This window comes from Rhinoderma darwinii, chromosome 6 (genome assembly GCF_050947455.1).
Source record: "Rhinoderma darwinii isolate aRhiDar2 chromosome 6, aRhiDar2.hap1, whole genome shotgun sequence".
NCBI classification, from domain to species: domain Eukaryota; kingdom Metazoa; phylum Chordata; class Amphibia; order Anura; family Rhinodermatidae; genus Rhinoderma; species Rhinoderma darwinii.
The window spans coordinates 32,647,003-32,659,101 of NC_134692.1; the positions used below are offsets into that span (position 1 = coordinate 32,647,003).

The 12,099-nt window shown below is 39.5% G+C and overlaps 1 protein-coding gene and 1 long non-coding RNA gene across 4 annotated transcripts in view; one reads left to right on the forward strand and one right to left on the reverse strand.

Moving 5' to 3' along the window:
- METAP1D (methionyl aminopeptidase type 1D, mitochondrial) overlaps positions 1–12,099 on the forward strand; it is a 143,236-nt gene that overhangs the window by 86,789 nt on the left and 44,348 nt on the right. The gene's annotated exons all lie outside the window — the stretch shown is intronic.
- Positions 7,975–12,099, reverse strand: part of LOC142655381 (uncharacterized) — a 58,950-nt gene continuing 54,825 nt past the window's right edge. Inside the window, exon 3 of one of the 2 annotated variants that reach the window (XR_012849483.1) lies at positions 7,975–8,986. This is a non-coding gene — a long non-coding RNA (uncharacterized LOC142655381). Of the gene's footprint in view, positions 9,129–12,099 lie in introns of both variants that reach the window. The other variant, XR_012849482.1, reaches the window with a different exon arrangement.

Consider the following 12,099-nt stretch of genomic DNA (forward strand, 5'->3'; position numbering starts at 1 on the left):
GTATACCCTAGTCCTCGGCAATGGTAAAAAAAAAAAAAGTACTGTCCAAGCCACCTCCTAAATAAACTATATTTAACCTTACCGCTCTAGTGGTGTCCCATATATCATACCGATCGCCTACTTTTCTAGATCCGTTCTCCTAGTAACTAAGAAACAGGCATCAGGTAACCTGTTTAATTTGTCCAGTGACAACATCTGCATGGAGTTTTTATGTTTTCCCTGTGTTTCCTCAGGGATACACCAGTTTTCTCCCACGCTCCAAGAGCATATTTATATGTTAAATGGTTTTCTATGAAATTAGACCTAGTGTGTGAGATAGGAAAATATACATTGTGAACCCCACTGGCGACAGGGACTGTGTGAATGGTGACAATCTCTGTACAGCGCTGCAGAACATGTTACTGTTGGTGCTATATAAGCAACAGTAAATAAATAATTGTCTCTAAATTGTCTATAATATGCAGTAAATGTCCAGATTGTTATTCTGGTTCCTATATTAGGCTGTGTTCACATCAGCGTTCGGTTTCCGTTGATGGGTTTCGTCAGACCTTTCCGTCGGAAGAACCCATCAACGGAAAGGCAAATGGAAACCATAGCTTCCGTTTGCATTACCATTGATTTCAATGGTAATGGTTCCGTTGCTAATGGTTTCTGTTTGCCTCCGTTCCATCAGGTTTCGATTTTTTGGACTGAATCAATAACGCAGTCAACTGCGCTATTGTTTCCACAAAAAAAACCTGAAACCATACAGAACGGAGACAAACAGAACCCATTAGTAATGGAAGCATTACCATTGAAATCAATGGTAATGCAAACGGAAGCTATGGTTTCCATTTGCCTTTCCGTTGATGGGTTCCTCCGACGGAAAGGTCTGACGAAACCCATCAACGGAAACCGAACGCTGATGGGAACAGGCAGTTAGTATCAGAAGGAGCTCAGACAATGTTGCCATTTGTAGATGTGTACATCTTGTGCTCTACCTTATCTGGTTCGATACTGTCTACAATATTTTTGATAACTATGTTGCGTTTATTATTATTATGGACTTGTCTTCATTGACGATGCGTGCTTCAGCATTGTTTTGTTATTAAAAATATATTAATAAAATTAGTTAAACAAAAAAAAGCTGGAACTCATTAGCCAAACAATGCTTGCCAGTCTCCCAACAGGAGATGGTAAAAGTGATTGGACATAAAGTAGTACATCTCCATATAAATATTTTATTACACTCATAAGGTTAAAATTCATAAAAGCGCATCCATCACATGCAGCAAACCAAATATCAATCCGAGCCTTGGTCTTGCCCTTAATGACTCTTCTGGATATATTGGAGAAACAAAAAAATTTATCTTTGTTTGCTGATTATTATTGGGAAGACCTTTCCTGTGCCCGATGATCTAAAATAAGATGTGAATACATAGAAAATGTTTACAAAAAATATATAGAAATAAAGCGGTTAATGTGGATTCGCCTTTAAATTATACAACAATGATCAATGGAAGTGCATTGGTGTCTGAAACGTGCTGTATCTACTGACATTTGCTGTAATTACTCTGATCTTTCCTGACTGTCTTCTGTGGCTGTTTTTTTTCCCCTTATACACATCTGGCTCTGTTTCATACCCCACAGTTCTAGCCGATGACATAGGGATTTCACAAAACATGCTTAAATAGGGTCTCTTATGTCCTTGACTGGGAGAGGTCAAGAGACGAGACTACCTACTACACCACAAAAATAAAACAGTTAAGAAAGATGGATTAGAGATTTTGGCAGGACCATTGAGTTATGTTTCTTTAGGCTAAGCCATGATTGCCTTGGTTTAAAATTTGGCCTGTGAGTTGAATGGGATATTTCAGGCATCGGAAGCGATTTTGCCTTTGGTTTGATTAGCAAACTTTGCCTGTGGCTACATTAACTCTGAAGGCCAGCAAATGCAAACAAAGCTTCCTTATATCAGCGCAACGGGAAGACGGTTCAATGTTTCCACATGTGTTGCTCTGGATGGCTTTTTGCTTCTCGAAGTTAAAGCTCACCCTTAGAGTTGATTTATGATCTCCAAATGGCTTTTAAACAACTGGATGTTTTGTCTAGTTTTAGATTGATATTAGTCTGTTTTCCTATATGCCTGTGTTATTGCCTACATTGATCTTTTTTGAGGACATATGCTTTACTTGACCGGCCATGTGCATACATTAAATTTCAATTTTGTTTATAATTTATCCATCTTGTATGAGGCACTTTAAATAGCTTATAAATCAACTCTGTAATTCCAGATTTGAAATTAAATATTTTTTGTGAAAATCAACAACTTCAAAATAATAAATCTTTTCTTTACGCGAAATACAAACAATATATAATGTAATGAAAATAAAGATGTTACTTTAATAATGAGAAGAGAAAATAAGCGACTATAAGGAAACCGGGTAATAATAATACGGGAATAAGAACAGTATGGTGAGGCCACATCAAGAATAAGGTTGGGAAGAGTTTACAAAAACTAAGAGCTGGAGGACCTGTCATTGTGCAGTATATGGTATATCTTACACGTATTACCTAGGTTATATACAAGTACCATATACACAGGTGGACAGTTACACTTTTGGTGATGCAAAAGGGTTCCCGTAAAAATAGTGGTCTTTCTAGAATATATTCGATCTAATGGAATAAAAATGTCATATTGTTTGAAACAAACAATCCCAAGTCCATCTTTCCTTTTTCCAGTGCGGGTATTAAATGAGAGCAATGATCTGATGGGTTACTATGGGCTACTATTCCGCTTTTGTTTCCGTTTTTGTACATGGAATCCAAAAATGTTATACAGATTCATTAAATTGGAGTGTGTGATCTAATAGGGTTAAAGAGAGAAAAGACAATGTTGCATTTTAGCCGATTCTTCTTTGCAGAATTGATATACTCCCAACATCTCATTTGGGTTCATCAAGACTTTGACTAGACTATTCAGATATAGACTTGTTTCTGTATTATGTATGTATTATGCTTCAGTTTACAGTCCGATGATAGAACAATCTCCTTAAAGGGAACCATTGAAAATTCATTCCAATCTGCAGGTAGCCTGTTCTAGAGCAGGAGGCTAAGCAGATTTATATATAGTTTTGTGGGAAAAGATTTAGTATAACTTGTCATTTATTCATTTAAACCTCTGCTCATTTAGATAAATGGAACTGATTTTCAGTTGCAGAAATTTCTGCAACAAAATCTGCCGCATGTGAATCCACCTTCAAAGATACCCACACACCGTATATTTCGGCAGCATTTCCGCAGCAAAATCTGTATGTGTTATGAGTGGATTTCACCTCTTCTACATTAAAAAGGGTCAAATCCACAGTAAACATCCAGAACAGAATGAAAATGTGAACATTTGCAGCATTCTCAGATTTTTGTGCGGAAAATGTTCAGCATCATGTGGATGAGACTTTTTTTTTTTTTAATTCAGTAAATTTTTATTGTCATTTTATTTTACAGTACAAAACATTACCAAACAAACCCCCAATCCCTTAAACATAGTGCTGTTACAAAAGCATAAAAAAATTCCAATGTGCAACGAGTTATAGAATAATCCACATACTTTTTCTGATATCTTGTTTCCCACATATGAGCATAAAAAGGTGCATTTCAAGTAGAATCATAACCTTTGTAACATGTCACCTCTCCTTCCTCAATTTCATCACCGTAAACATAAATGTTGACCACCACATCACAGTGGTCCTTCATCGTGAACCAAGATATCCCCTTTCCCCCAAGAGCCCAGCAAACCCCCCCCCCCCCAGCCCCGATCATTCAAATAATCCAAGTATGGACCAAATGACAATTTAGTTGAGACCCAGCCGAAATCTCATTAATTCTCTGGATACCAAGTGGGATGTATCAAGCCACGGGCCCCATACCTTTTCAAGCTTGTTCAGTGTGCCTCTTTTCCTGTAAACACCCTCTTCTAAATTCACCAACCAATTAATTTTGTTCGTATATTCTTGTCTAGTTGGTCTTCGCTCGTCCAGCCAGTGTTGGGCTATCAATTTGCGTGCCAGCTATAGCATTTTGGCCACTTCCAACTTACCGGACTTCAAGGTTGCTAGGTCCTCCACATACCCCAGCGCACAAACAAGCAGGCTTAGTTCAACATTTACAAGAAAAACCTGATTTATAATGATTGTTACCTCAGTCCAAAAACTCTCCAGCTCTCTACCGGACCAGAACATATGAAGTATACCCGCAGAAATATGCTTACATCGAGAGCATAGCAAGTCAGGCTTAACATCGAAAATACATTTTGGTGTCTCATGTACCTTATGTAGCAAATAGATATGAGACAATCTGTGGGCTTCGCTTAGGGGTAGTTGTGGCACCCTCCCCAAAATTTTCTCCCATTGTGTATCTTCCAAAGGACCTATTTCTGCCTCCCATCATTCCTTGCTCCTCACCGGGTAGTTAGCCATTACCAGTCAGGATTGCTTTATAAATTGTAGATAAGACTCCTGCCGAGGGCCCTATAGTTTCTACTGTACAGACAATTTCATTCTCCGAAATAATACACAAATTGTCCCCAGCATAATCTGCCTGAGAGGCATTTCCAAAAATCAGACGAGGGGGAGTACATAAGAGCCCTGGAGTTTTTGAAAGGAGCGCCACTGACAAGTTGTGCCACCCGAGTAAGACCGGCACGTTTCCAGTTACTCAATCCTTCAAGCTTATATAAATTAGATAGCCAACGGGGTATCCCATATAGCCGTATACTGGGTGGTCCCTTGTAAAAGTTGTATGTCCCTCATCTTCCACCATACCTTATGAATCAAATTCATAGTAGGCAAACGGTTTGCCGGCAAATTGAATTTCTCCGCATCCAGCAATTCGTATAAGTTGTTCTGTTCAAAAAGCCCTTGAAATATAATCTTTGTGGGTCTCTCATCCCCTTCCCACCCCCCACATATGCTGAAGCTGACCTTCCAGAAAATCTACCCATGGATTAGGGACTGCCAAGCCTCCTTCTGTCTTTGGAAAGTATCCAATTTAATACGTGCGCAGCTTCCGTGCCATATTAAGTCATGAAAACACGTATAAACTTGATGGAAAATTCTGAGTGGTATCCATACTGGGGCATTGTGAAGCAAGTATAACAATTGTGGCATCCAGATCATTTTGATAAGATTTGCGCGGCCCTTGGATGACACTTTTTATATCTAATCCCCTTGCCAGCAACATTCTTTCACTTCGGTTGGAAAATCTGCAACAAATCCACTACGTGTGCAAGGAAGGGCCTTAGGGGTAATTTTGACAGGTTTGCAACTCCTGGGAAAATTCACCATCGTTCCAATTCTTTTCCATTTGAAGATAATCTCATTGTGGTTCCAAGGATTCCAGCTACCTACCTTGAGGCAATCCGGGGCTACCTGATCGATGCCATTTGGTCAGGTACTTTGAAAGCCTGAGGTGCAAAGGGCGACCTGGTGGGTATCTGCAAATCACTTTGGAATGGTAAACCTACCTGATTAGTAAGGTGTACATGCACTTCTTCTTTCACTCTTTTGAACGGACTTGCTTCTATTCTAGCCTTTTGGCTAAGCTCTAATATGAGGATTTTTTTTTATACTGCTAGTCATTAATCTTTGCTGGCTGTGCTTGGCACTTTTATTTTTATGTCACTTTTGCAAATTTTTTTGTCACAGTTTTGTTTTCCGGGTATGGTGCCCTAGAGTGTGTGGCCATCAGGTTCCTCGACCACTTGCAACGCGTCTGCACCCTTTGGGGGAGCCAAATTTTTACTTTTGAGCACTGGGGATCTTTGAGTAGCAGCCTAGGCAGAAGCTGGAGCTTATACATGTTCTCCCAAAGTATATTAGCAGCAAGTATTGTACAGATAAAAGGGAGTAGGACTGCAGGATCAGAATACAACGTTTGTTTGTAGTCTTTTACCATGGAGACACATATGATTGCAATGTTGCCGTAGACACAAAATGGTAGGAAATTTTTCATCAATTTGCATAGTTGCTTCAATTTTCATTTTTACTGTTTAGGGACAATAAAAAAAAAAGTGATTTTGAAGGTGTACATAGCGTTTAACCACCTTAACAATTAAATATATATTTTTTTTTCTCCATTTTGTGTGTCCACCCTATGCTTTTATTACAACCTCCACTCTTTTCTTTGTTTGTTTTTTTCATTTGTAAGAGAGATTTTTCATTAAGTCTTCAAAAGTTCAGTCTGAGGCTTCGTTCACGTCTGCGTCAGGGCTACGGTCCATCTGAGCTTTCCGTCAGAACAGAGCCCTGACTGACACAAACGGAAACCATAAGTTTCCGTTTCCATCACCATTGATTGCAATGGTGACGGATCCGGTGCCAATGGTTTCTGTTTGTCTCCGTTGTGAAAGGGTTTCCGTCGTTTTGACAGAATCAATAGCGTAGTCTACTACGGTATTTATTCCGTCAAAACGAAGGAACCCTTGCACAACTGAGACAAACGGAAACCATTGGCACCGGATCCGTCACCATTGAAATCAATGGGGATGGAAACGAAAACCTATGTTTTCTGTTTGTCAGAGTCCCGTTCCGACGGAAAACGCTGACAGAACGTCAGAATGGGACCCTGGCGCAGCTGTAAAAGAAGCCTAAGAATTTTTGTGCACTTTTCAGTCCATGTAAAGCCAGCATACTTAATGATGTTTCGGTCTCCACTTTGGGATGGCCATTCAATTTTTTTTAGAACACCAGCAGCTTCTTTGTTTGATAAGTGCATTGTGGTCTTTACACCCTACTGTGCTTGGTTGTTACCTTGCTGTAGAATTATTTATTTATTTTTTCAAATTTTTCAGGGGGTATTACATGATGTATTAAAAGTATCAACATTCAAGATCCCTTCATTCCAAAAACTAATTGCCAACTTCAGATGTTATAGATCCCCAAACATGCTCTACCTTGCTTGAATGATGGTTGTAGACCTGGTTTGAAGACTAATTTTTTTGGTAATGTACATGCTGCCTTCTGTAACTCCCAAAGGTCTCAAATTTAGACTACTCAACCCATAAAACCTTCCACCAGATCTCAGATGTCCGGTTTCAATGTCTATTGTAAGTTTCTCAGTATTGTCTACTTGACAGCCACACACCCTTTAAGACCCATATTGTGCAGATGTTTATTACAGTGGTAGAATGGACATTTCCTCTGTTATTTGTTCTGAAAATGTATTAATAAATGGGTGCTTCCATTTCTTATGTATGTAGGGACCGTCTCTACCACTATCAGCGCTGATTGGACAGTGTCAAAACACCCAGTTGTCAGTTTATTCATGTGTTTCTAGGAGGAATAACAGAGGAATATATAATGAAGCATTGATTTCTGTGAGGTTGTCTACCTGTGTATGAAATAAAATATTTTATTTTAATACATATAAAATTGTGCAATACTGGAATACACCCTGGCTATTGTGATTACTTTGGTACCAAGATTAAGCAAAAAAAATTGTATTCAAATTGTGCATCTTTTTTGTCCGATCAGGGTCTTTAAGACATTTGTGGATATAACCTATTCTTATTTGCAAACCACTGGAGGAAAATGCAACTTTATTCCAAATTTTCAGGTCAGCATAAGACAAACAAAAAGATAGATCAAACATTTTTTTTCAAAGGAATTTTATGGTTTTATTAAGTTTAATTACTGAATAAAGAACGTTTCTGCAACTTTTTATACTTCGTTTATAGACCATGTCCATCTTGACAACCATTTTCTTTATTTTTACCAATGCTTCTACAATGAAAAATGAAGCAACTTTGCGAATAGTATCTATTGAAAAATTCTCAGTTTTTTCAAAATTTCTACAGCTCCTATGCAATCCTATGTCTCTCCATGGTAACAGACAACAAGCAAAAAAATGTGTAGTCAGAGCAGTCATACTCACCAGAGATTTTGAAAATGGTGAGAAATTGAAACACAAAATATGCTAGAAAGTTGCAGAACTCTTTATTACATGCAGTAGTTTAATTTACATAACCACGGCACAAATTATACAGATTTTGATTTAGCATTTTCATAATACGATTTGGAAAATTGCGTACTAAACTGTATTTATTTTTAAATTGTTTTTAATGTTTTAATTAGAAACATGGACAGCATCAGGCATATAATAACATCTGAGCTACACAGCATAGAAGTATCTTATGTCTACACAGAATAAGTCATGGAGAGGCATAAGCATATATACCTCATACTGTCACAGGTGAAAAGGGGCAAGGAAATGAAATAAGGGGAAAGTGGGAGCACAGAATAAAATAAAAACAATAACTAACTTATTACACTACTTTGTAGACTGTATACAACAAAAGCTCTATTGGCATGTATAGAATGGCACGTGGATCCCCCAGGACCCCACATATTGTCAATGATGGGTATATGTAGATATGCTCCGTAATGAATGATATTTTTATCGTAATTTTATTACATTTATAACAATTTCACATAATCAGTGGTAAAAATATTATTCAGCTAGAACACAAACTACTGACGAGTGAAGTAAATAACAGTTTTTATCTTCTGACAATGGCACCTGCAAACGGGTGGTATATTTTAGGCAGCAAGTGATCAGTCAGTTCTTGAAGTTGATGTGTTGGAAGCAGGAAAAATAATCAAGCATAAGAATCTGAGCGACTTTGGCAAGGGTCAAATTATGATGCGTCAGAGCATCACCAAAACGGCAGGTCTTGTATGGCGTGTTCCCGTTATGCAAGGGGTCAAGGATGGACAACCGGTGAACTGGCAACAGAGTCATGGGCACCCAAGGCTCATTGATGCGCGTGGGGAGCGAAGACTAGCCCATGCTACAATCCCACAGGAAAACTACTGTAGAACAATTGTTGAAAAAGTTACTGCTGGCTATAATAGAAAAGTGTCAGAACACACAGTGCTTGCTGCGTTGTAGGGTGTGTAGCTGCAGACCGGCCAGAGTGCCCATGCTGATCCCTGTACATCGTTAAACGCACCTACAAAGGGTAAGCAAGCATCAGAACTGGACCATGGAGCAAGGGAAGAAGGTGGACTGGTCTGATGAATCAAGTATTCTTTTACATCATGTGGATGGCCGGGTGTGTCACTTACTGGGTGAAGAGAGGGCACCAGGATGCACTACAAAAGAAGACAAGAGAGTGGAGGCAGTGTGATGCTCTAGTCAATGTTCAGCTGGGAAACTTTGGGTACTGGCATTTGTGGATGCTATTTTGACAGGTACCACCTACCTAAACAATGTTGCAGATCAAGTACACCCCTTCATGGCAATGATATTCCCTAATAGCCGTGCCCTCTTTCAGTTAGATGATTCTCCCTGCAGCACTGCAAAAATTATTCAGGAATGGTTTGAGGAACATGGCAAAAAGTTCAAAGTGTTGACTTTTCTTCCAAATTTGCCAGTTCTCAAACTGATTCAGCATCTGTGGGATGCGCTGGAAATACAAGTTCAATCCATGGAGGCCTATCTCGCAATTTATAGGACTTAAAGAGAATCTGTCAGCATTTTTGAGGCCTCAAAACTGTTGACAGACAGATAAAGGGGAGGGGAAGGGCATTGTAAACAAATATTCTTTCTCAGTCATGCAAGTTGCGTTACCGAGAAAGTGACGTTTAGTCCCCCGGTGCAGTGGTCGCAAGTGCCACTCTGTTTTCTGAGTGACCGCTCTATCGACCAATCAGGAGACCGCTAGAGCCATCTCTCAGAGCAGAAGGGAGGAGAGCAGGAGCCCTTGCACAGCAAGTGCCCTCTTCAGCGGAGTTTGCAATTGCTGCGCCAGTGGAATTAAATATAATTTTACATGACCGAGACAAAATGTATGTTTACAATACCCTCCTCCTCCCCAATATCGTTCTGTCAGCAGTTTTGATTCTTTTTAAAGAATCTGTTGCTAACGTCTTGGTGCCAGATACCACAGGACACCTTCAGAGGTCTTGTGCAGTCCATGCCTCAACGGGTCAGAGCTGTTATGACAGCACAAGTGAAACCTACACAATATTAGGCAGGTGGTTTTATTGTTATGGCTGATCTGTGTATATGTTTAGTTTTTAAACTGCATAAGGGAGCATAGATATTTATAGAATGCATGTGTATGACCAGTGCAACTAATTAAGAATTACCATCTGTAAAATGTTTACGGCGAGGACTAACCGCATATGAACATTGAGCTCTCTGAGTCATTGAACTGTAAAGACCCTTTTACATGAGCCAGTGATCGGGGAAACAAGCGTTCATATGAACTCTCATTCATTGGCAGATCGTCTCATTTATACGCCCAATAAAATGGACGCTAGTCGGAAGCACATCTCCCCCTCTCGTCGATCAGCGCACGTTTTCACTGCCCATAGCGGGCCGTGTAAAAGGACCTTAAGTGGATCAAATGTTTTTTGTTTTTTTTGTTGATCTGCGCTCTAACTTCAATGGCGAAGCATGGCACAGTGTTCCTACATTGTCATTATAATCTAGTGATGTAGTATTGTATTTTGTATGGCTAGTAAGAATTTGAAGGAATTTATCATAAAAAAAGCAACATATTATTTAAAACATACTTTTTTGTGGTGCTTTTTGTCCATACGTAAAAAGAAAAAACTGAAATGTTGCAGTTTTCACACTGACCACTGATGCACACACTTTTGCTGCTTGGGAGACCAGGAGACTATTAGTCTTTGGACACTTTCTGACCATTAACTTACATTCATTGCAGCTGCCATAAAGCGCGCACACACACTGTTGCACTGTTTACACAGACAATTCAGGAGGGGGATGGTATCTTTAATATGGCAGCCCCCAATAAAGTTTTTAAAAATAACAAAATAAGTAGTTACAAGACTTACAAAACATAATAATACACACATTATTACATCTAATTAATGACATTAAATAATTGAGACATTCTTTTAACCCGTTCCTGAAATTTCTCGTACGTATACGTCATGGAAAAGCAGTGTTTCCTGCAATTGATCGTATACTTACGACAAATGGATGACACCGGCTCAAAAGCTGAGTCCGTGCGATCATCCCCGGGTGTCCGTTGTATGTTACAGCTGACACCCTGCTGTCATGGCGGGGACCGAAGTTAGCAATGATCCCTGTCATGAAATGCAGTGGTCAAAAGCGATTGCTGCATTTAAGGTGTGCGCAGCTCATCGCCACCCCAGCAACGAAATTGCCAGGGTGCCGGTGGCCTAATACTGGCCTCCCGGTATGCCTAGTAAGGAAGCAAAGGCTTCTGTAGCAGACGGCAAGATGGCGGCGGCTAAGGAGCTGAGCCCGCGTTATCAGTGGTGGATGTCAGCTATATGTTACAGCTGACACCCTCCTGTAACGGCAGCAACCAGAGCTAGCTCCGATCCCTACTATTAACATCTTAGACGCAGAGATTGCTGCATCTTAGTGGTTGGCAGCCCTGCCATGAGATCACAGGGCTGCCAACTGCTGCTATGGCAACAAGAGGCCTAACAATGGCCTCCTGCTCTCCTGTTACGGAAGCTGATTAGGCCCAGCCCGGAGGCGAAGCCTAATCAGCTTGCTGTCCGTGAACAACTGACAGCTCTAATACATTGCATTACATAGTTAGTGCAATGTATAAGAAAATAAATCAGACAGTTGGACCTTCAAGTCCCCTAGTGGGACTAAAACTTAATGTAAAAGAAAGTGGTAAAAAAAGTTGTAACAAATATAATAAAAGTTTAAAGCAATAAAATAAAACACTATCGCCCTTTTTCCCTTATCAAGTCCTTTATTATTGAAAAAATAAAAATAAACCATACATATTTGGTATCGCCGCGACCGTAACATCCTGTACTATAAAAATATTATGTTTATTCCATAAGGTGAACGCCTTAAAAAGAACACTAAGAAACAATGCCAGAATTTGTTTTTTGGTCGCTTTGCCCTACAAAAATTAGAATAAAAAGTGATCAAAAAGTCACATGTACCCCAAAATGGTACCAATGATAACTACAGCTCGTCTCGCAAAAAAACAGTCCTCATACCACTACATCTATGGAAAAATAAAATTAATTAAGGCTTCAATATGTCAGGAAATAAAAAATATGCAGTTGTGCAGGCCCGAGGTTGAACATTTCTTCT